Raw genomic sequence first — 26755 nt, forward strand, 5'->3', positions numbered from 1 at the left:
CATCACCTGTGGGTCTTTGCTTAATTGCTTTGAAATGGAATGTGTCTGAATCAGGTGCTTGGCCCTGTTTGAGGATGTGGCTTAGATTGTCAGCACCTGATGGATGTAAAGAAAGATCCCATATGTGCATCTCAAACCAAAACGGCCAATAGAGTAGTCATTGTGGATGAAGTCTATTGCCTTCCTCTGTAAGGTTCCTTACTTCCTTCAAGTGAGAATAGGGATCCTTTGGGTCAAATGAGTTCTTTAAAGCCCAGCAGAGGCTAGTCCATTGACGCTTGCGTTTTCTCATGACTCCAATACACATATAGAATCTAATCCCCACAGTCAGTAGGCCTCAAATTGGAGAAGAGGACCAGTATTACAGGCAGGACTATTGGATCACTCCTGGTTCACAGGAAGGGTGTCCAGGCCACTCAAACTTTAGGCAAATGATGGGCAAGGGAGCTTATTTTGGACACTGTCTTGGACTTTGCCCCTCATGGACACCTCTAGCAAGAGGTTATGAAGTGTGTCTATATGGAAGAAAATGACGGCCATGTGGGAGTGTTTTGGTTTCAATTGTGGTTATTTGTGTGGCGGTTGGAAGAGATGACTGGGTCCACCTGGGTTTGAAATCTGATGTGATTCCCCTTAGAGACTGAGTTCTGAAACTGACCTTAGAGAAGTATTGCCATGAATTGTGTTGGGATTTTAGGAGGCCACGCATTAGAGTCACACTTGGAAACTGAGATATAGGCCTAGGGTGGCTTTCCACAGAGCACTGGGAGTCTCAGCCAGGATATCACATGATTTTATTCTTAAAGACATGGCAGCCATAGTTGAGAATCAAAACAAACATGGACCTCACATTGTAGACCTCAATGAGCCTGACTTCATGTGACCTTTTGGTCACTCTTTGGAAAGACTTCCTGTTACAGTTCTCCAGAGCTTTCATTGAAATGAGCTTCCTCACCATTTAATGGTTCCATAATGAGTTGAATCACACAGTGTCTCCAACTTCATCCTTGAAAAATTGTGAGATAAATACCATAAAATTTTTGAATTTCCCAAGACCAGGTTGCACTGGGGAAACTTTTGATGTTTTACGTCTGATAATTAATGTATCAGGCAGTGCCTTGATTGACTTTGATTCATGAAAATGGTGTAGCAAAGAGATACCAGTAAGTTGGAGCCTGCTGAGTGGTGGGCCTAGAGCAGAGGTGGGAAGGTGTATGATAAAACATCTGTGTGGTGCCATGTGGATATACCATTGGCTCCAAATGACATGTGACTGAGATGGTGCAACCAGCAGAATGTTCTATGTAAAGGCATATTGTTAAATGGAGAGGTTTCAGTGCAATGTTTAGAACCATGTTGCTATGGACAAGGGGACAAGCTATGAGGGATAGAAGCCTGGTTGGTGCATTCACATGAGAACCCTAACCCACCGCATGTGACAGAACTCACTACAGCACTGTGTCCCAGTTGAACTCCTTGTATTTCGTGAAGCGAATACCAAACTCCCAGTGAAGCAGCAAGAAACACTATGAAAATTGGAGGATGACCAAATGGCTTCACAGTCCATATGGGGAGAAACTTAGCCCAAAGTGGCCACAATTTACCTACAAAGGGAGAATTCAGCACGATGCCTCATGTTCATTGGAAAATAAAAACCATGTCCTTCAGGTCACATAGATGCAGACCAAGCTATGATGGTCTCACTTGAAAAAAAAGCAAAAGCTCCTGACAACAACATATATTTCAAGTGCCCAACCTCATAGGCAGTTTCTCAAGAAGTCTTTAGGGCACCAGAGCTCCATGTTTGTGGAATGTTAACCCTGTCCCTTATTTTGCAAAACTCCTCTAACACCTCCAAGGTTGTGAACTCCTGAGCATGTTCCATTCCAGATATGTATTCACATATTTTTTAACTCTTCTCCTCTAATTGTGTATTACTTGGGCCAGAGGTAATGACAATGCATTGTTCTGGATGAGAGTGAGAAGATTTTTGTGTAGCACATATTTGCATTCACATTGGATTCATTTTCCAATTTTCCATTTGAAATACTGAATCCCTGACACTAACCCCTACCCTACTAGACTCTGAGTACTAATCTTAATATGATGGAGAAAAATAACTCAAACAGAATAGAAATACAAGGAGTTCAGAGGAGGGTTGGTGTATAGTTGGGCTTGCCTTTTGCAATATATAGGGTAGTAGTTATAAATCTAGTCAATTTTAATTGAACAAGTTCTCCCTGTGTTTTTAAAGTTAACCAATATGTGAATTCCTCTCTCCCTTTCTCTGTAGCCTATTCAGCACATGTATTTTATATGCACATATAGAATCCTACCTGGTATCACACGTACATACCTGTGAGGTGTCTAACTTGGCAGATACAAATTGTGAGAAGAGATCACTCCTCCTAAACGCTGTTGGAACTGAAAATTCAACCTATGGGTGAGCTTTCTATTTGAACAACACTATAAATAAATTCATGTTCAGTAAAAAAAATATTTTGGATCTGTGGAGTGTATATATTACACGATGAATTTTGATTAGCATATATATTGCTTGTTTCTAATGTCACTGTGTGGCGTTTTGTTTTGTGTATATATATACTATACAGATTTTTCAAAATGTGAAAGATATGCGTCTTATTATACACTCCCTAAATTCATTAATGTTTATGTATTTGGATTTCTAATCAACTATTCACAAAATTATTGTCAGAAATATTTATCCACCTGAACTACATATTTGTTTCCTAATACTGAAAACTAAATTCAGTGAATGGTGCACACAAATACTAAAATTTCTACAGTAACTTACGAGTTTAACATAAATGCAAGTAGATTCCTATGTTCCATGATGTCGATTTCGACGTTCATTTTTATTCAACACTGGCACATTACTATTTCTTCATTTTATGCACATCATACGATATATATTTCATCCACAAGTTAGCAAATTTATAGGCTTTGTTTCACTTTCAATCACTTCCTTCTTCAGAACACATGTATTCTTCCATGTTTCTTGACTGTTTTTTTCATGAGACTTTTTTCCAAATACATTATTTTCCATTTCCATAATCACTTTTGCAGCAAACTCACACACCCATCATGATAAATGGTAACCCTATTATTACCATTAGATGTATAACTTGTTGGAATGAATGATTGTATATCAAGATAAAATTTCTTATATATTTTCAGATATCAATTCAATCCATTATTAAAAGTGGAACAAGTTATATTATTTATTCACAGTATGGTGTATTAAGGCATCATATCTATATTCATAGGCACAGGGTACACCTAAATGTATCTCCAATACTAATTTATAAGTCTTTAAAATATTGCTTTCAGAAATGGTGGAAGAAATACTCTAGTCACCTGATATACATATACATTTCATCACAGTAATATTCATGACACAAAATGCAAGGATTACGCTTATGATTGTACCAAAGCCTAAATTAAATGTGAGCATGTATTACTAACAACACCCATGTCCTGGTTCCCTAATGCTCTCAAATATCATTCATATTGGTGACTACATACCTGTTTCTTCCTAAGATTATATATTCAACCTCAACCTTGTTAAAATGTTTTATCCTACCTCTCACTTTGTACTTTGCCTGATTTCCTACTGTCTCTATTGATATCTGCTTTCAAATACCTTTTCTCCAGTTCATCATTGGGAATGACCCTTCAAATGTGCTGACATTTAGATTCACTCTCTCACAAAAACCGTATTGCTAAAGAACTTTTGTTCCGACTCCTACACCCACTCAAATGGGGTCTTCAAAGCCCTGCAGAGCGCAGTCCAGAGGTGCTTAGGTTTTCTCATGACTCCAATTCACATAAAGAATCTAAACCCCACAGTCAGTAGGCCTCAAATTGGAGAAGCAGAGCAGTATTAACGGCAGACCTATGTGATCAATCCTGGTTCACAGGAAGGGTGTCCAGGCCACCCTGAGTTTAGGCAAATGAGGGTCAAGGGAACTTGTTTTGGACACTCTCTTGGGCTGCGCCATTGATGGAAACCTCCAACCAGAGGTAATGATGAGTGACTATATTGAAGAAGATGAGGGTCATGTGGAAGTGTTTTGGTTTTAATTGTGGTCATTTGTCAGGATGAAGGGATGTGTCTGAATCAGCCTCTCTCTTCTTAATGTAGAGAATATGGACCAAACCAGGCCTTTGTGAAGAGGTGTTCCTGGTTTCCTTTGGTTGATATACCATTCTAACTTGTGAAACTGTCACAGGAAGTAGGGGCAGCCTCCATCTCATGGGACAATTGGAAGCAAGTGTTAGGACAAAGTGGTTGCCAACGCAGTGACCTCATTCAATTCTTAAAGGATGTGACCTACCTCACTTCCTTGGTGATGGAACTCTCTGAATTTGGGACCCAGGAAGCCTGGCACACAGAGCCAGTCCCAGTCTCAGTCCCAGTGGGCTCACATGTTTGGATTTACCAATGACAGAGTCAGTCTTTCTTGGTACCTACTGATGTGAGGATGGCAAAATGCCAGGAGAGCTCTGAAGAGGGGACTTTCCTGGGAAAGCAGGTAGAGACTCACTGCTGGCTCCTGACAACTTCACAGATTTGACGAAGTAGACCAGATTTGAGACAGGACACGCAATTTTGTGGGTACATAGAATGGCCCACAAGTCAGAGGACACTCAGATTGTCACAGACCTACTTGGGGGAAGGAGGTGCCTACTGATGTGAGGATGGCCAAATGCCAGGATAGCTCTGAAGAGGGGCCTTTCCTGAGGAAGCAGGTAGTGGCTCAATGCTGGCTCCTTACAACTTCACAGCATTGACCAAGTAGACCAGATGGGAGACAGGTCAGGCCATGTCGGGGAAACACAGTATGGCCCACCAGTCTGAGGACACTCCGGAGAGTCATAGACCTATTTGGGGGAAAGTGTTGCCTTTGCGGGTGTGGGTGTGGGTTTGTGGTTTTGTCTCAGATTCTGAGAATAGGTAGGCAAGGTGGTTTCCTTGGTTTGGAGTGATCTGATTCTAGTAAGTCCTTTGACATTGCGAGAGTTTCTATGTCTGTTTATTCCACTGTGTTCATGGTTGTAGACATTAGAAAAGAGAATGCATCAATGGATGTGACCTGTGTAGTAGAAAGCTTCAAAGCATTCATCCTGTCCAATTTATGAATGGACTGCGGCTTGCCTTATAGATGGGCAACACCTGCTATTTTCATAAGTTCCTTTTTTCTTCCTGAAATCTGGCATTCTCCAGAATAGGCTCATGGTTTTGCGTCCATGAAATGTACCACCTCCAAGCTCTGTGACAAGGCCATGTACTGGATAGCTGAAGGGAATGGGGAGCATCTCAGAAAACTCAGATAGCAGTGTGACCAGAAAAGTCTCAGTGGAGAATCCCTGCTTTGGGGCTTCTGCTTCCATATTGTTCTGTTGCCTGAATGTCACGAATTTGTTTGCCTGAGGCCAACCCATTGGGAAGCCTGAAAACATATTTCAAATGGAAATCAATGTGCATCACCAGTGGCTTCTTGCTTAATTGCTTTTGAAAGGGATGTGTCTGAATCAGCATCTTGGCCCTGTTTGAGGCTGTGGCTTAGATTCTCAGCACCTGATGGATCAAAAGAATGATCCCATTTGTGCATCCAAAACCAAAATGGCCAAAACCAGTCATTCTGGATGAAGTCTCTTGCCTTTCTGTGTAAGGTTCCTGACCTCCATCAAGTAAAAATCTGGATCTTTTGGGTGAAATGAGTTCTTCAAAGCCCTACAGGCGCTACCCCAAAGGAGCATGGGTTTTCTCATGACTCCAATTCACATAAAAAATCTAAACCCCACAGTCTTTAGGCCTCAAATTGCAGAAGTAAAGCAGTGTAAAAGGCAGGCCTATTTGATCACTCCTGGTTCACAGGAAGGGTGTCAAGGTCACCCTGAGTTTAGGCAAATGAGGGGGAGGGGAGCTTATTTTGGACCCTGTCTTTGGCTGCGCCGCTCATGGAACCTTCCAGCCAGAGGTTATGGAAGAAGATGAGGGCCATGTGGGAGTGTTTTGGTTTTAATAGTGGTCATTTGTGTGGCGGTTGGAAGAGATGACTGGGCCCAACTGGGCTTGAATCTGGTGTGATTTCCCTTAGAGACTGTGATCTGGAACTGACCTCAGAGAAGTATTGCCATGAATTGTGTTGGGATTTTAGGAGGCCACGCATGAGAGTCGCCCTTGGAAACTGAGATCTAGTCCCAAGGTGGCTTTCCACAGAGCACTGGGATTCTCAGCGAGGATATCACATGGTTTTATTTTGAAAGACTTGACAGCCATAGTTGAGATTCAAAACACACATGGACATCACATTGTAGACCTTAATGGGCTTGGCTTCATATGACATTTTGGCCACTCTTTGGGAAGCTTTGCCCGTGAGAGTTCTCCAGAGTTTTCATGGAAATGAGCTTCCTCAAAATTTAATGGTTCCTGAATGTATTGAAACCCACAATGCCTCCAAATTCATCGTTGAAAAATGGCTAGATAATTACCATGAAATTTTTGAAATTCCCATTACCAGGTTGCACTGAAGAACCTTTGGATGTCCTGTTCTAGATCATGAGTGTAGCAGACAGTGCCTTGATTGACTGGGTTTCATGAAAATGGTGGGGAAGAGAGATGTCAGTAAGTTTTATGCTGCTGTGGAGTGGGCCTATAGCAGTGGTGTACAGGTGTGTGATAATACATCTGAGGTGGGGCCATGTGGATCTTCCATTGGCTTCCAAATGGCATGTGACTGAAATGGTGCAGCCAGCCCACTCTTCTATGTAAAGGCATCTTGTTATATGAAGATTTTTCTGGTCAATGTTCAGAATGAGGTTGCTATGGACACGGGGGCAAGCTTTGGAGGATAGAAGCCTGGTTTGTGCTTTCTCCTGCAGACCCTGAAACACCACAAGTGACAGAACTCCCTCCAGCACTGTGTCCCAGTTGAACTCCTTGTATTTGGTGAAGCAAATACCAAATTCTCAGTGCAGCAGCAAGAAACACAACGAAAATTGGAGGATGAACAAATGGCTTCACAGTCCACATGGGAAGAAACTTAGCCCCCAGTGGCTACAGTTTACCTACAAAGAGAGAATTCAGCACTGCTGCCTCATTTTCATTGGAAAATAAGAAACCATGTCCTCCATGTCACATAGATGCAGACAGAGCTTTGATGGTCTCATTACAAAGGAAGCTAAAGCTCCTGACAACAACATATATTTCAAGTGCCCAACCTCAGAAGCAGTTTCTCAAGAAGTCTTTAGGCCATCAGAGCTCCATGTTTGTGGAGTGTTTACCATGTCCCTTACTTTTGGAAACTCTTCTACCACCTCCAAGGTTGTGAACCCCTGAGGATTTTTCATTCCGTATATGTATTTACAGATTTTCTAACTCTTATCCTCTAATTATGTCTTACATGGAACGAAGGTAATATCAAGACATTTTTCTGGATGAGAGTGGGAAGATTTTTGTGTAGAATTTATTTGCATACACATTGGATTCTATTTCCTATTTTCCATTCGAAATACTGAATCCCTGAAACTAACCCATACCCTACTAGACTCTGACTACTAATCCTAATATGATGGAGAAAAATAACCCAAACAGAATAGAAATACTACCAGTTCAGTGGAGGTATGGTGTATAGTTGGAGTTGCTTTTTGCATTATATAGGGTAGGAGTTATATATCTAGTCAATTTTCAATTGAAATAGTTCTCCATGTGTTTTTAAAGATAACAAATATGTGATTTCCTGACTCCCTTTCTCTGTAGCCTATTCAACACTTGTATTTTTATATGCATATATAGAATCCTTCCTGGTATCACACGTACATTCTTGTGAGGTGGCTGACTTGTCAGATACATATTGTGAGAAGAGATCACTCCTACTAAACCCTGTTGGAACTGAAAATTCAACCTATTGGTGAGCTTTCTAGTTGAACAACATTGTACATAAATCTATGTTCAGTAAAAAAAGATGTTTATTCATCTGTAGATGACATATATTTAATGATGAATTTTGATTGGTATATATATTGCTAATTTTTAGTGTTTGTGTGTGTGTTTTGTGTATGTATATATATGTGTGTGTGTGTGTGTGTGTGTATATATATATATATATATATATATATATATATACACACACACTCTCCATATTTTTCAAAATATGAAATATATGTGGCTTATATACACTCCCTTAATTCATTCACGTTCATGTACATTGTTTTATAATCAACTTTTCACAAGATTATTCTTAGAAATATTCATTCACCTGAAATACATATTTGTTTCCTAGTACTGAAAACTAACTTCAGTGAATGGTGCATACAATTCCTAATATTTCTACAGTAACTGACCCAGTTTAACATCAATGCAAGTAGATTCTTATGGGACTTCATGTATATTTTGATGTTAATTTTTATTCAACACTGGTACATTATTATTTCTTCAAATTATGCACATCATAGGGTATATATTTCTTCCACAATTTAGCAAATTTATAGGCATTTGTTTCACTTACAATCACTTCCTGCTTCAGAACACAGGTATTTCTCCACATTTCTTGACTAGTCTTTTAATGAGTCTTCTTTCCAATCACATTTTTTTTCAATTTCCATAATCACTTTGGAAGCAAAACTCACACACTCTTCATGAGAAACCATAACCCTAATATTACCATAGTATATATAACTTGTTGGAATGAATGTATGTATATCAATATAAGATTTCCTGTATTTTTTCAGATATCAATTCAATCCATTATTTTAAGTTGGAACTAGATGAGGCCTAGCAATCCACAGAGCGGCCGAGCCACCCCCCACCCCACGCCTGCAAGGTAGGCGGACCTGCAACCCATCTGCAGGTCAGGACCAGGAACCCTCGGAAGGGCACAGCTGCCCCACACGCCTGCAAAGTAGGTGGAACCATGATCAATGACAGAACAGGCCCAGTGGCCCGCAAGACACATCGCCCCAGTTGGGGAGGGGCAGAGCCGCCGTGCACCTGCAAGGTAGGCGGACCCACGACCCACCAGCAGATCAGGCCCAGAAACCCGCAGAGTGGCAGAGCCACCCCCTGCGCCTACAAGGTAGGCGGACCTGTGACCCATTAGCAGGTCAGGCCCAGCAACCTGCGGAGGGAGACAGCTGCCCCACGTGCCTGCAAAGTAGGTGGAACCGTGACCAATGACAGAACAGGCCCAGTGGCCCGCACGACACATCGCCCCGTTTGGGGAGGGGCAGAGCCGCCGTGCACCTGCAAGTTCGGCAGACCTTTGACTCACCAGCAGATCAGGCCCAGCAACCCGCAGAGTGGCAGAGCCACCCCCCGCGCCTACAAGGTAGGCGCACCTGCCACTCACCGGCAGGTCAGGCCCAGCAATCTGTGGAGGGACACAGCTGCTCCTCGCACCTGCAAGGTAGGCGGAACCTGGACCACCGACAGAACAGTCCCAGTTGCCCACCAGACACATCATTCCGGTTGGGTGAGGGTCAGAGCCGCCACGCCTGCAAGGTAGGCGTACCTGTGAGCCACCAGCAGAACACGCCCAGGAACCCACGGAGTGGCAGAGCCACCCCCTGTGCCTGCAAGGTAGGCGGACCTGCGACCCACCGACAGAGCAGGCCCAGAAACCAGTGGAGGGGCAGAGCCGCCCCACGCGCCTGCAAGATAGGTGGACCTGAGACCCAGCGGCAGGTCAAGCCCAGCAACACAAGGAGGGGCAGAGCTGCCCCCTGCATCTGCAAGGTAGGCAGACCTGCAACCCACCAGCAGAACATGACTAGTGGCCCGGCATCGCCCCGATTAGGGAAGGGGCAGAGCCGCCACCAGCGCCTGCTAAGTAGACAGACCTGCAAGACAGAACAGGCCTAGCGGCCCGCGGAGGAGCAGAGCCACTGCTCGCGCTGGCTAGGAAGGCGGACCTGTGACCACCGAAATAACAGGCCCACAAAACGTACAGGACCAGTGGCCTGCCGGCGTGGTAGGCATATTGCCCCAATTGGAGGAGGGGCAGAACAACCGCCAATGCCTGCGAGGGAGATTTTGCAACTATACAAGAGCAATATAAATATATAGGGGGAAAAAAAATAACACAACAGTTTCACCAAGCAGAAAGAAACGTGATCAGTATGAAAAGACAAGGAAAGAAAGGACCACAAGCAATGCAGGTCAACTCAACTTTAGAAGAGGTAATATCTGCAGCAGATGGAATGTCAGATAAGGAATTCAGGATATACATGCTTCAGATGATCTGGAGTCTCAAGGAAGACAGCAAAATCAGACAATGAAAGACCACTTTGACCACTTCGACAATGAATTACATAATCAAATCCAAGAAGCAAAAGATCAACTATACAGGGAGATAGAGGTTATAAAAAACAAACAAACAGAAATCCTAGAAATGCAGGAAGCAGTAAACCAACTTAAAAACTCAATTGAGAATACTACCAGCAGAGTAGAACACTTAGAAGATAGAACATGAGACAATGAAGACAAAGTATTTCAACTGGAGAAGAACATAGACAGCTCAGCAAAAGTGTTAAGAAACCATGAACAGGACATTCAAGTAATATGGGATAACATAATGAGACCAAACTTAAGAGTCATTGGGATACAGGAAGGTATAGAGGTCCAAAAAAAAGGAATGAGCAATCTATTCAATGAAATAATACGAGAAAACTTCCCAGACTTGAAGAATGAGACAGAATCCCAAATCCTACAAGCCTACAGGATGCCGAATGTGCAAAATCATAAAAGATCCACACCTAGACACATTATAATGAAGATGCCCAAATACAGAATAAGGAGAGAATTTTCAAAGCTACAAGAGAAAGGAAGCAGATTACATTTAGGGGTAAACCAATCAGGATAACAGCTGATCTTTCAACACAGACTCTGAAAGCTAGAAGATCCTGGAATAACATATTTCAAACACTAAAAGAAAATGGATTCCAACCAAGAATTGTGTATCCAGCGAAATTAAGCTTCAGGGTGAAAGATGAAATTAAAGCCTTCCATGATAAACAAAAGTTAAAAAAATTTGCAGCTAGAAAACCATCTCTTCAAAACATTCTCGGCAAAATATTCCAGGAAGAGGAAATGGAAAATATCAATGAAAACCAACAGCGGGAGCTAGTACAGTAAAGGGGGGGGTATAATCAAAGAGGAAAACAAACCATGTTTAGTAACATAAATAAACAAATATGGCTGGAAGAACAACGCATATCTCAATAATAACCCTAAATGTTAATGGATTAAACTCACCAATAAAGAGACACAGAGTAGTCGAATGGATCACTAAAAAAGACCCAACAATATGCTGCCTTAGGGAGATGTATTTGATAGGAAAAGACATACATAGACTGAAGGTGAAAGACTGGGAAAAATCATATCACTCATATGGACTTTGTAAAAAAGCAGGAGTGTCCATACTCATATCAAATAAAATAGATTTCAAGCCAAAGTTAATCAAAAGGGATAAAAGGGACAATACATACTGTTTAAGGGAACCATACACCAACAAGATATAACAATCATAAATATATATGTACCAAACAATGGTGCAGCTATGTTCATCAAACAAACTCTTCTCAAGTTCAAGAGTCTAATAGACCACCATACAATAATCATGGGAGACTTCAACACACCTCTCTTACCACTGGACAGATCTTCCAAACAAAAGTTGAATAAGGAAACAATAGAACTCAATAACATAATTAATAACCTAGACTTAATGACTTATATAGAATATACCACCGAACATCAAGCAGTTACACTTTTTCTCAGCAGCACATAGATCCTCCTCAAAAATAGATCATATATTATGTCACAGGGCAACTCTTAGACAATATAAAGGAGTAGAGATAATACCATGCATCTTATATGATCATAATGGAATAAAATTGAAAATCAACAATAAAAGAAGTAAGGAAAAATCATGTATCACATGGAGAATGAACAATAGGTCACTAAATGATCAGTGGGTTATAGAAGACATCACTGAGGAAATTAAAAAATTCTTAGAGATAAATGAAAACACAGACACAACATATCGGAATCTATGGGACACATTGAAAGCAGTTCTAAGAGGAAAATTTATTGCTTGGATTTCATTCCATAAAAAAAGAAAAAATCACCAAATAAATGATCTCATACTTCATCTCAAAATCCTAGAAAAAGAAGAGCAAAACAACAGCAAAAGAAGTAGAAGGCAAAGAAATAATTAAAATCAGATCAGAAATTAATGAAATCGAAACTAAAAAAAAATTGAAAAAATTGACAAAACTAAAAGTTGGTTTTTCGAAAAAATAAATAAAATCAACAGACCCTTAGCAATGCTAACGAAGAGAAGAAGACAGAGAATTCAAATTACTAGTATTCGGGATGAAAAAGGCAATATCACAACAGACACTTCAGAAATACAGAAGTTTATCAGAAATTATTTTGAATCCTTATACTCCAATGAAATAGAAGATAGTGAAGGCATCTATAAATTTTTTAACTCATATGATCTGCCCAGATTGAGTCAGGAGTATATTGACAACCTTAACACACCAATATCAATTGAGGAAATAGAAGAAACCATCCAGAGACTACCAACTAAGAAAAGCCCAGGACCGGATGGGTATACAGCAGAGTTTTACAAAACCTTTAAAGAGGAAATAATACCAATACTTTTCAAAGTATTTCAGGAAATAGAAAAAGAGGGAGAACTTCCAAATTCATTCTACGAGGCCAACATCACCCTGGTTCCTAAACCAGACAAAGACACTTCAAAGAAAGAAAACTACAGACCAATATCTCTAATGAACCTAGATGGAAAAATCCTCAATACAATTCTGGGGAATCGAATACAAAAACATATCAAAAAAACTGTGCACCATGATTCGGTAGGATTTATACCTGAGATGCAAGGTTGGTTCAATATACGGAAATCAATAAATGTTATTCACCACATCAATAGGCTTAAAAATAGGAACCATATGATCATCTTGATAGATGCGGAAAAAGCATTCGACAAAGTATAGCATCCCTACTAATTTATAAGTTTTCAGAATTTTGCTCCCCGTAATGGTGGAAGAAATACTTATGTCACCTGATCTACATATACATTTTATCACAGTAATTTTCTGGACACAAAATGCAAAGATCACACTTATGATTGTACCAAAGACTGAATGGAAAGTGAACATTGATTACTAAAAACATCCATGTCCAGGTTGCCTAATGCTCTCAAATATCAATCCTATTAGGGACTACATATTTGGTTCTTTCTAAGATTTTATATTCAACCTCAACCATGTTGAAAATGTCTAAACCTATCACTCACTTTATACTTTGCCTGATTTCCTAATGTCTCTATTGATATCTGGATTCTCACATTTTTTCCCCAGTTCATCATTGTGACTGACTCTTCACATGTGCTGATATTTATGTTCACTCTCTACCCGAAACCCTATAGCTAAAGAACTTTTGGTCCAAATCCTATACTCACTCTTTTTTCTTAACCTACCGACTATCTTCCTAATCCTGCCGACTATCCTTTTTGATGGGATGTTCTCTTCTATATTCAATCATCCAAGGTAATGGTCCTATGCCATTGTATATCGATTAATCTCGGACATCTCTGCAGAATGTAATTCATCACTAAGTATCCCAAACAAGGGCCTAATGCCCCTCTGGGCTTCAAATCTTACCTAGATTTCTGTTTTTATACTTATATTGAAAGTTTAATAAAATAGTGGTTGCCAAGGAAGTGACCTCATTCAGTTCCTGAAGGAATTGACCTACCTCACTTCTTTGGTGATGGAACTCTCTGAACTTGGGCTCCAGGAAGCCAGGCACACAGAGCCAGTCCCAATCCCAGTCCCAGTGGGCTCACTGGTTTGGACTTCCCAAGGAGAGAGTCTGTTTTTCTTGGTACCTACTGATGTGAGGATGGCCAAATGCTAGGAGAGCTCTGAAGACGGGCCTTCCCTGAGAAAGCATGTAGTTGTCAGCACAGGCTCCTGACAAGTTCACAGATTTGGACAAGAAGACCAGATCTGAGACAGGATAGGCCATTTCGGGGGAACACAGCATGGCCCACCAGTCAGAGGACACTCTGGATAGTCACAGACTTACTTGGGGTAAGGAGGTGCCTTTTGAGTGTGGGTGTGAGTTTGTGGTCTTGTCTCATGTTCTCAGAATAAGTAGGAAAGGTGGTTTGTTTGTTTTGGAGTGGACTGTTTCTAGAAAGTCCATTGACAAGATGAGTGTTTCTGTGTCTGTGTATCCCACTGTGTCCTTGGTTGTAGACATTAGAAAAGAGAATGCATCGATGGATGTGTCCTGTCTAGTAGAAAGTTTCCCAGCATTCATCCTGCCCATTTTGAAAGGACTGCAGGTTGCCTTATCGATAGGCAACACCTACTATCTTCCTAAGTTCCTGTTTTCTTCCTGAATTCTGGCCACTCTCCAGAATAGGCTCATGTTTTTGTGTCCAATATATGTACCACCTCCAAGGTGTGTGACATGGCCATGTTCTGTATAGCTGAAGAAAATATCGAGCACCTCAGAAAACTAAGATATCAGAATGATCAGAAAAGTCTCAGTGGAGAAACCCTGCCTTGGGCCTATTGCTTACCTATTGTTCTGTTGCCCTAAATGTCAGCAAGGTCTTTGCCTCAGGACACCCCTTGTGAAGCCTGAAAAAAACAGTTTTCAAATGGAAATAAATAGGCATCACCTGTGGCTCTTTGCTAAATTGCTTTGGAAATGGATGTGTCTGAATCAGCCTCTTGGCCATGTGTGGGGCTGTGGCTTAGATTCTCAGCACCTGATGGATCTAAAGAAAGATCCCATGTGTGCATCCACAACCAAATTGGCCAAAATAGCCTTCCTCTGTAAGGTTCCTGATCTCAGTCAAGTGAGAATATGGATCCTTTGGGTCAAATGACTTTTTCAAAGCCCTGCAGAGGCTAGCCCAGAGATTCTTGGTTTTCTTCGTGACTCCAGTTTACATAAAATATCTAATCCCCACAGTCGTTAGGCCTCAAATTGGAGAAGCCGAGCAGTATTAACTGTAGGCCTATTTGATCACTCCTGGTTCACACTAAAGGTGTTCAGGCCAACATGACTTTAGGCAAATGAGGGGCAATGGAGCTTATTTTGGACACTGTCTTGGGCTGCGTACGTCATGGTATCCTCTGGCCACAGGTGATGATGAGTGTCTCTATGAAGATGAGGGCCATGTGGGAGTGTTTTGGTTTTAATTGTGGTCATTTGTGTGGTGGTTGGAAGAGATGACTTGGTCCACCTTCTCTTTAACTCTGGTGTGATTACCCTTAGAGAATGAGTTCTGGAACTGACTTCAGAGAAGTATTGCCATGAATTGTGTTGGGATTTTTAGGGGGCCACACATGAGAGCCACCCTTTGATAGTGAGTTCTAATTGCAGTGTGGATTTCCACAGAGCACTGGGAATCTAGGCCAGGATATCACATGATTATATTCTGAAAGCCTTGGCAGCCATATTTGAGAGGCAAAACACACAAGGACCTCATATTGTAGACATCAATGAGCCTGGCTTCATGTGACCTTTTGGCCGCTCTTGGGGAAGCCTTGCCTGTGAGAGTTCTCCAGAGTTTTCATTGAAATGAGCTTCCTCACAATTTAATGTTTCCTGAATGAATTGAAACCCTCAGTGGCTCTGACTTCATCCTTGAAAAATGGCAAGATAAACACCATGAAATCTTTGAAATTCCCATGACCAGGTGGCACTGGAGAAACTTTGGATGTCCTATTGCTGATCATGAGTATACAGACAGTGCCTTGATTGACTGGGATTCATGAAAATTGTGTGGAACAGAGATGCCAGTAAGTTGGAGCCTGGTGAGTAGTGGGCCTAGAAGATTGGGGTGCAGGTGTGTGATAAAACATCTGTGGTGGGGTCATGTGGATTTGCCATTGGCTTCGAAATGGCTTGTGACTGATATGGTGTAGCCAGCAGACCCTTATGTAAAGGCATCTTGTTATATGGAGAGGTTTAAAGGCAATTTTAAGAATCAGGTTGCTATGGTTAAGGGGACAAACTATGTGCAATAGAAGATTTTTTGGTGCATTCTCTTGTAGATCCTGACCCACCACACCTGACAGAACTCACTCTAGCACTTTGTCCCGTTTGATCTCCTTGTATTTCATGAAGCAAATATCAAACTCCCAGTGCCACAGCAAGAAACACCACAAAAAGTGGAGTATGACCAAACGGCTTCACAGTCCACACAGGGAGTCACTTAGCCCCCAGTGGCCAAGGTTTACCTACAAAGAGAGAATTCAGCACTGCTGCATCATGTTCATTGGAAAATTAGAAACCATGTCCTCCAGGTCACATAGATGCAGACGCAACTTTGATGGTCTCACTACAAAGGAAGCTAAATCCCCTGTAAACAACATATATTTCAAGGGCCCAAACTCAGAGGCAGTTTCTCAAGAAGTTTAGGGCAGCAGAGCACCATGTTTGTGGAGTGTTAACCCTGTCCCTTACTTTTGGAAACTCCTCTACCACCTCCACGGTTGTGAACTCCTGAGCATGTTCCATTCCAGATATGTATTCACATATTTTCTAACTCTTCTCCTCTAATTGTGTCATACTTGGGGTGAAGGTAATGTCAAGGCATTGTTCTGGATGATAGTGGGAAGATTTTTGTGTATCACATATTTGCATACACATTGGATTCATTTTCTGCTGAGATCCACGCATAAGTCTCTATGGCTCGTGGCATTTTGCCAACAGTATTGATTGACAGGCGAGACATTACTATCCGCCTCTACCACTACTTTTGAGTTATCACACTGTTTTGGAGTTCTCAAAGGGATTTCCGGGGATTCCCCGTGAGTTCCCATTGGTTGGGGAAGTGCAGGAGGAGGGATTGCCAGGAGTGGTATTTCCTGCTGGGGTTTTCCTGGACAAGCCCTTGGCATTGAGAGAATTCCCTAGGAGCGTGAGTGAGGTTTTTTCTTTGCAGTTCAAATATAAAGTTTGTTCCTGCTTCAGTGGCTGGTGATTTGTGCCCAGCCAGACTGCAGCAATTGGTGGCCCGTGTGGGGAAAGTCTGAAGCTTCGGGGTAAGTGAAACTTCTTGCCCCTAAGGGAAGGCGAGAGAATGGGTGACCATTTTAATAAACAATGTGATCTTGTTTTGATTTGTTTTGTGTTTGTTTCAATCTGCCTATCCCTAGAATTTTCTCAGGCAGACTGGGAAAAATGGTTGGCTCAAAGTTTGAAGTTGTTCGCCACTAAGGAAGAGATAGAAATAGACCACAAATGCTCATGTCAAGAAAATAGGAAAATTGATACAACGATTCTTTTTCCGTTTTTGTTTCATGTTGTTTCGGTTTTGTTTTGTGTTATCTTATTGGGTTGCATTATCTTTATAACAGATTAGAAATTAGTAAAAAACAAACTGAAAGAGTGTTAAATAAATTGTTAGAAGTTCAGATGACGGAGAAAGACATTTCAGATCAAGCAAAAGAGAAGGTCTCTCAAGCTAGTCAGACAGAGGAAGAAAATTTAAAGGAAGAAAGCTTAGAGGAGAAACAGCTATTAGGGAAAAAGCTACAACAGGAGGCTGCCACTAACACCGTTCTATCACTAGAGGGCGTAATTCAACCAACAGCTCCACCTATGGATATAGCTGAGTGGCCCTCAACCTCCGTAGTTGATAGATGGGATCCTGAGACAGGACCTCAAAGATTAGCATGCCCTGTACTTGAGCAGGCAGGAGGGCAGCGAATTCACCGTGCTTTAGATTTCAAAACAGTGAAGCAGTTAAAGGAGGCTATAACACCCTATGGTCCTCAAGCACCCTTCACTGTAAGCATGGTCAAATCCATTACCAATTTGCACATGACACCAGCAGATTGGGCTAGTAAGTGTTAATCTGTGCTAAATGGAGGACAATATTTGTTATGGAAGATTTCCCATGAGGAATTTTGCAGGGTGACAGCTAGGCAAAGTGCAGCAGCCAGTTACCCTCAAAGAAATCTAGATACGTTGTTAGGAGAAAGACCTTATGAGGGTCAACGGCAACAAATTGAATATGATCCTGGCATATACGCACAAATTGCTGTAGATGCGGTTAGGGCATGAAAAACTTTACAGGGGCATGGAGATTTACAAGGTCAGTTATCTAAGGTAATACAAAGAACTAATGAACCTTACACTGAATTTGTAGATAGACTTATTCAAGCAGCTTCAAGAATTTTGGGGGATACAGAACAAGCAATGCCATTTATAAAACAACTGGCTTATGACGAAGCAAACCATTGCTGCAGAGAGGTAATTAGACCATGGAGACATGAAGATTTAAACACATATGTTAAATTATGTAGAGACATTAATGAACAAAGACAAGTCTTGGCAGCAGTAGAACAGGCTTTATATGCCAGGCCAAAAAAATGCTACAATTGTGAACAAACAGGACATTTTAAAAGGAGTTGCCCCATAAGAGGAGGATTTGACAAAGCTAGGTATCAAAGGAATAGAATACCGGGTATTTGCCCACGATACCGTAGAGGGAGACATTGGGCAAATGAATGCCATTCTCAAACCACCATAGAGGGTACTCAGTTATCAAAAAATGGACAAGGACCAGGAATTTACCAAGATATCATGAAGAAAGGCATCGGGCTCCATTGCCAAAAAACAGACAGGGGGGCCCAATTCTCCATGGGCCACGAACACAAATGTACTGGGCACTGGAGGAACCCAGAAACACCATGGAGGAACCCAGCAACATCATCAGGGTAGTGTCAAGGACACATTATCCATCAGATCTCTCATCAGACGAACCAGAGGGAGCACAGGGTTGGACATCTGTGCCTCCGTCAGAGCAGTACTAACTCCAGATATGGGAGTTCAAATCATTTTCACAGAGGTGAAATGCCTCTTCCAAAAGGAACAGTAGGCTTATTATTGGGATGCAGCTTTTCTACTCTAAAAGGACTTATGATAAGTCCTGAGTTAATTGATCCCGATTATGAAGGTGAAATAAAAATTATAGCCAATTCTCCAAACGGTATATCAGTAATTTCACCAGGAGATAGAATAGCACAGCTATTAATAATACCCAACCTACATGATAAATTTTCCAGTAGTAGTATAGAAAGAGGTTCCAGGGGAATAGACTCCACAGGTGTAGATTGGGCTATGCTGTGTTTGAAGTCAGATTCTCGCCCAATGATAAAATTAAATATTCAAGAACATGAATTTAATGGGCTACTGGATACAGGTGCAGACCTTAGCATCATATCTCGTCAAGAATGGCCAAAACATTGGCCATTACAAGAAGCCCCTCAAACGCTTTGAGGCCTAGGAGTGGCAATTAATCCCCATAGAAGTGCAATGGTATTAGATTGGAAGGATCCTGAAGGATGTAAAGGAACTATATAGCCATATGTATTGGATCATTTTCCTATAAATTTATGGGGACAAGATTCCTAGATCAATTAGTTTTGACATTAACAAATAACATCAATCCAAATGTGCCCACTATTAGGGCTAGACAAGGTTTCAGGAAAGAAAAAAAGATTAGGAGAACAAGGCATAGCAGCACCAATTCAAATAGATCAAGGAATAAATAGACATGGACTGGGTTTTCAGAAGGGGTCACTGAAGCAATAAAAATTACTTGGAAATCAGATATACCAGTATGGGTTCCTCAGTGGCCCCTGACTAAAGAAAAGATACAAGCAGCCCATGACCTAGTCAAAAAACAATTAGCGGAGGGACATATAAAACTTTCCGCATCTCCCTATAATACTCCCATTTTTGTTATTAAAAAGAAATCTGGTAAATGGAGATTATTGCAAGATTTAAGGGCCATTAGGGATTTCCGGGGATTCCCCCAGAGTTCCCACTGGTTGGGGAAGTGCAGGAGGAGGGATTGCCGGGAAAAATATTTTCGGCTGGGGGTTTTCCTGGACAAGCCGCTTGGCATCGAGAGAATTCCCCAGGAGCGTGTGTGAGGTATTTTCTTGCAGTTCAAAAATAAAGATTGTTCCTGCTTCAGTGTTTCGTGATTTGTGCCCAGCCAGACTGAGGCAAATATCCTATTTTAAAATTAAAATACTGAAACCATGACACTAACACATACCCTACTAGACTCTGACTACTAATCCTAATATGATGGAGAAAAATAACCCAAAGAGAATAGAAATAAAAGCAGTTCAGTGGAGGCATGGTGTATATTTGGACATGCCTTTTGCATGACAAAGGGTAGGTGTTATAAATCTAGTCAATTTTTGGTTAAATTAGTTCTCCGGGTGTTTTTAAAGTTAACAAATATGTGAAATCCTGTCTCCCTTTCTCTATAGCCTATTGAGAACATGCATATTTATATGCACATATAGAATCCTACCTGGTATCACAAGTAAATTTTTGAGTGTTGTCTGACTTGGCAGATACAAATTGTGATAAGAGATCACTCCTCCTAACCAATGTTGGAAATGAAAATTCAACCTATGGGTGAACTTCCTAGTAGAACAACATTATACATAAATCTGTGATCAGTAAAATAAATATTTTTGCATCTGTGAATGATATATTATTCAGGATGAATTAGGATTAGCATATGCATTGCTACATTTTAATGTCTGTTTGTGTGTTTTGTGTATGTGTGTGTGTGTGTGTGTGTGTGTGTGTATATATATATATATATATATATATATATATATATATATATTTATATATACACGCTTCAGATTTTTCTAAATATGAAATATATGTGTCTTACATACACTCCCTAAATTCATTCATGTTCGTGTATTTCGATTTATAATGAATTTTCCACAAGAATATTCTAAGAAATATTCATCCACCTGAAATACATATTTGTTTCCTAGTACTGACAATTAAGTTCAGTGAAAGGTGCATACAAATCCTAATATTTCTATAGTAACTGACCCAGTTTAACATCAATGCAAGTAGACTCCTAGGGGACATGATGTGTATTTTGACATTCGTTTTTATTCAACACTGGTACATTACTATTTCTTCAGTTTATGCACATCATTGGATATATATTTCATCCACTAGTTCACAAATTTGTAGGCATTTGTTTCACTTTCAACCACTTCCTGCTTCAGAACACATGTATTCCTCCATTTTCTTGACTGGTATTTTCGTGAGACTTCTTTCCAAAAACATTATTTTCAACTCCATAATCAATTCTGAAGCAAAACTCACACACCCTTCATGATAAACCATAACCCTAATATTACCATTAGATGTATAACTGATTGGAATTAATGTATGCATATCAATATAAGATTTCCTGAATATTTTCAGATATCAATTAAAACCATTATTTAATGTTGGAACGAGTTATAAGATTTATTCACAGTATGGTCTATTCATGCATTATCTCTATATTCATAGACACAGGGTACATTTATTTTAACCCAAAATACTAATTTATACATCTTCAAAATATTGCTCCAATAAATGGTGGAAGAAAAACTCATGTCACCTGATCTACATATACATTTTATCACAGTAATATACTGGTCACAAAATGCAAAGATCACACTTAGGATTGTAACAAAGCCTGAATGGAAAGTGAACATGGATTACTAAAAACATTCATGTCCAGGTTGCCTAATGCTCCCAATTGCCAATCTTGTGGGGGAATAAATATTTGTTTCTTCCTGAGGTTATATATTCAAACTCAATCCTGTTGAAAATGTGTAATCCTATCACTCACTTTATAATTTGCCTGATTTCATAATGTCTCTATTGATATCTTCTTCCCTATATATTTTCTCAAGTTCATCATTGTGACTGACTCTTCACATGTGCTGACATTTACATTCACTCTCTACCGGAAACCCTATTGCTAAAGATCTTTTGGTCCAGATCCTATAGTCACTTTTTTTTTCTAAACTCACCAACAGTCTTCCTAATCCTACAGACTATCCCTTTTTGACTGGATGTTCTCTTCGAAATTCAATCATCCAAGGTACAAGGTCCGATGCAATTGAATATTGATTTATCTGAGACAACTGTGCAGAACATAATTCAAAGCTAAGTATCCCAATGAAATGACCAATGCCCTTCTGCGCTTCAAATCTAACCTAGATTTCTGTTTTTGTACCTATATTTCACCTATATATTCTTGTAAATATCACAGGTTCCCAATACCATTATTCATCCTGCAGAATGATTCCTCACCCAAATTGAACCTGTTATTAACCCTAACCATACACTGTTCCCTCAATCTACCTTTACAGAAGAGCAGGCACAGAGTTGGTCTTACAATACTGGAAGTTAAGGGATCTTCCACCTGCTGAGAAACTCAAAGGTCTATGCAGAAATGATCCCTGGAGAAGTTGTAGGCAGCTATGTAGAACCTGAGAGAGCAAAAGTCATCTTCCATGGCAAACAACCTGGTCAAGATGAAGGGATGTGTTTGAATCAGCCTCTCTTTTCTTAATGTAGAGAAGATGGACCAAACCAGGACTGTGTGGAGAGCTGTTCCTGGTTCCCTATGGTTGATATACCATTCTAACTTGTGACACTGTCTCAGGAAGTAAGGTCTCCCTCCATCTCATGGGACCCTTGGAAGCAACTGTTAGGACAAAGTGGTTGCCAAGGCAGTGACCTCATTCAATTCTTGAAAGAAGTGGCCTTCCTCACTTCCTTGGTAATGGAACTCTCTCAATTTGGGATCCAGGAAACCAGGCACAGAGAGCCAGTCCCAGTCTCAATCCCAGTGTGCTCACTTGTTTGGATTTATGAAGGACAGTGTCAGTCTTTCTTGGTACCTACTGATGTGAAGATGGCCAAATGCTCTGAAGAGGGGAGTTTCCGGAGAAAGCACAAAGTGTTTCACCGGTGGCTCCTGACAACTTCATATATTTGGACAAGGAGACCAGATCTGAGACAGGACAGAAAACATCGCTGGTACATAGAATAGCCCACCTGTCAGAGGACACTCTGGATAGTCACAGACCTACTTCAGAGAACGAGGTGCCTTTGTGGGTGTGGGTGTGAGTTTGTGGTTTTGTCTCATGTTCTAAGAATAGGTAGGAAAGGCGATTTGTTTGTTATGGAGTGGAGAGTTTCTAGTATGTTGTTTGACAAGGCGAGTGCTTCTACATCTGTGTATACCACTGTGTCCGTGGTTGTAGACAGCAGAAAAGAGAATGCATCAATGGATGTTTCCTGTATAGTGGAAAGCTTCCCAGGATTAATCTTTCCCAATTTATGAATGGACTGTGGCTTGACTTATGGATGGGCAACACCTAAAATCTTCCTAAATTCCTGTTTTCTTCCTGAATTCTGGCCACTCTACAGAATAGGCTCATGGTTTTGTGTCCAAGATATGTACCACCTCGAAGCTCTGTAACATGACAATGTACTTGATAGCTGAAGAGAATGGCGAGCATCTCAGAAAACCCACATATCAGTTTGACCAGGAGAGTCTCAGTGGAGAAACCCTGCTGTGGCCCTTTCACTTACCAATTGTTCTGTTGCTCTGAATGTCAGGAAGGTCTTTGCCTCAGGCCACCCCTTTGTGAAGCCCTAAGAAAACAGTTTTCAGATGGAAATGAATGGGCATCACCTGTGGCTCTTTGCTTAATTGCTTTGGAAAGGTATGTGTCTGAATCAGCCTCTTGGCCCTGTGTGAGGCTATGGCTTTGATTCTCAGCACCTGATGGATCTAAAGAAAAATCCCATGTGTGCATCCAAAACCAAAATGGCAAAAATATCAATCATTGTGGATGAAGTCTCTCGCCTTCCTCTTTTAGCTTCCGTAACTCCATCAATTGAGAATAGGGATTCTTTGTGTCAAATTAGTTCTTCAAAGCCCTGCAGAGGTTCTTGGGTTTTCTCATGACTCCAAATCACATAAAAAATTCATACCTCACAGTCAGTATTCCTCAAATTGGAGAAACAGAGCAGTATTAAGGGCAGGATTATTTGCTAACTCCTGGTTCACAGGAAGGGTGTTTAGGCCACCATGACTTCATGCAAATGAGGGGCAAGGGAGCTTTTTTTGGACACTCTCTTTTGCTGCACCCCTCATGGAAACCTCCAGCCAGAGGTTATGATGAGTGTCTATATAGAAGAAGATGAGGGCCATGTGGGAGTGTTTTGGTTTTGATTGTGGTCATTTGTGTGTTGGTTGAAAGGGATGACTGGGTCCTCCTGGGCTTGTACTCTGGTGTGATTCCCCTTAGGCACTGAGTCCTGGAACTGACCTTAGTGAAGTATTGTCATGAATTGTGTTGGGATTTTAGGAGGCCATGCATGAGAGTCACCCTTGGAAACTGAGATGTAGGCCCAGGTTGGCTTTCCACAGGGCACTGGGAATCTCAGTGTAGATACCAAAATATTTAATTCTGAAAGACTTGGCAGCCATAGTTGATATCAAAATACTCAAGGACCTCAATTGTAGACCTCAATGAGCATTGTTTCATGTGACCATTTGGACACTCTTTGGGAAGCCTTGCCTGTGAGAGTTCTCCAGAGTTTTCATTGAAATGATCATACTCACCATTTAATGATTCCTGAATAAATTGAAACCCACTGTGATTCCAACATCATCCTTGATAAATGGCTAGATAAATACCATTAAATTTTTGAAATTCCCATGAACAGGTGGCATGCAGAACATTTGGATGTCCTATTTCTGATCATGAGTGTACCAGACAGTGCCTTGATTGATTGGGTTTCATGAAAATTGTGTAGAACAGAGATGCCAGTAAGTTGGAACCTGCTGAGTAGAAGGCCTAGAGCTGCACTGGGCTTGTGTGTGATAAAACATCTGTGGTAGGGCCATGCGGATCTGCCATTGGATTCCAAATTTTATGAGACGGACATGGTGCAGCCAGGAGACCATTATAAGTTAACGCATCTTGTTATATGGAGAGGTTTCAGGGTAGTTTACAAAATCAGGTTGCTATGGTCAAGGGGGCAAGTTATGTGGTATAGAGGCCGGTTTCGTGCATGCTCATGCATACCCTGACTCAGCACACGTGATAGAACTCCCTCCAGCACTGTGTCACAGTTGAACTCCTTGTATTTCATGAAGCAAATACCAAACTCCCAGTGCAGCAGGAAGAAATACCAGGAAAAGTGGAGGATGTCCAAATGGCTTCACAGTCCACACAGGTAGACACTTAACCCACAGTGGCCACAGTTTACCTAAAAAGAGAGAATTCAGCACTGCTGCCTCATGTTCATTGGAAAATAAGAAACCATGTCCTCCTGGTCACATAGATGCAGACCCAGCTTTGATGGTCTCACTAGAAAGAAAGCTAAAGCTCCTGACAACATCATTTATTTCAAGTGCCCAACCTCAGAGGCAGTTTCTCAAGAAGTCTTTAGGCCATCAGAGCTCCATGTTTGTGGAGAGCATACCCTGTCCCTTACTTTTGCAAACTCCTCTACCACCTCCAAGGTTGTGAATATCTGAGGATTTTGCTTTCCGGATATGTATTATCAGATTTTCTAACTCTTTCCTCTAATTGTGTCTTACTTGTGGCGACGGTAAAGTCAAGGCATTGTTCTGGATGAGAGTGGGAATAATTTTTTGTAGCACATATTTACAAACACATTGGAATTATTTTCCAATTTTCCAACTGAAATACTAAATCCCTGACACTAAACCCTACACTATTAGACTCTGACTACTAATCCTAATATGATGGAGGAAAATTACCCAAACAGAATAGAAATTCAAGCAGTTCAGAGGAGGCATGTTGTATAATTGTACTTCCCTTTTGAATTATATAGGGTAGGAGTTATAAATCTAGTCAATTTTTTGTTGAAATAGTTCTCCCTGTGTTTTAAAAGATAACAAATATGTGAATTCCTGTCTCCCTTTCTCTGTAGCCTATTCAGCACATGTATTTTTATATGCACATATAGAATCCTACCTGGTATCTCATGTATATTCTTGTGAGGTGCCTGAATTGGCAGATACAAATTGTGAGAAGAGATCACTCCTCATAAATGCTGTTGGAACTGAAAAATCAACCTATGTGTGAGCTTCCTAGTTAAACAAAATTATTCATAAATCCAAATTCAGTAAAATGAATATTTAAATATTTTTGGATTTGTGAATTATATGTATTTCATGGTGAATTTCAATTGGCATATATTTCTACTTTTTAATTTCTGTGTGTGTGTGTGTACACACTCTCATGATTTTTCATAAATTAAATATATGTGTCTTATATACACTCCCTAAATTTATTTTTATTCCTGTATGTGGATATACAATCAACTTTTCACAAGATTATTTTCAGAAATATTCATCAACCTGAAATACATATTTGTTTCCTAGTACTGAAACTAACTTCAGTGAATGGTGTATTCAAATCCTAATATTTCTACAGTAACTGACCCAGTTTAACATCAATGCAAGTAGATTCCAATGGGACATGATGTATATTTTGACATTCATTTTTTATTCAACACTGGTACATTAATATTCTTTTAGTTTATTCAAATCATAGGATATATATTTCATACACAATTTTGAAAATTTATGGGTATTTGTTTCACTTTCAATCAGTTTCTACTTCAGAACATTATATTCCTCCATGTTTCTTTACTGGTCTCTTCATGAGACGTCTTTCCAAACACATTATTTTCGTTTTTCATAATCACTTTTGAAGCAAAACTTACACACCCTTCCTGATAAACCATATCCTTAATATTACCATTAGTTGTATAACTGGTTGGAATGAATGA

Source organism: Callospermophilus lateralis, chromosome 9, assembly GCF_048772815.1.
Source record: "Callospermophilus lateralis isolate mCalLat2 chromosome 9, mCalLat2.hap1, whole genome shotgun sequence".
Classification (NCBI taxonomy): Eukaryota; Metazoa; Chordata; class Mammalia; order Rodentia; family Sciuridae; genus Callospermophilus; species Callospermophilus lateralis.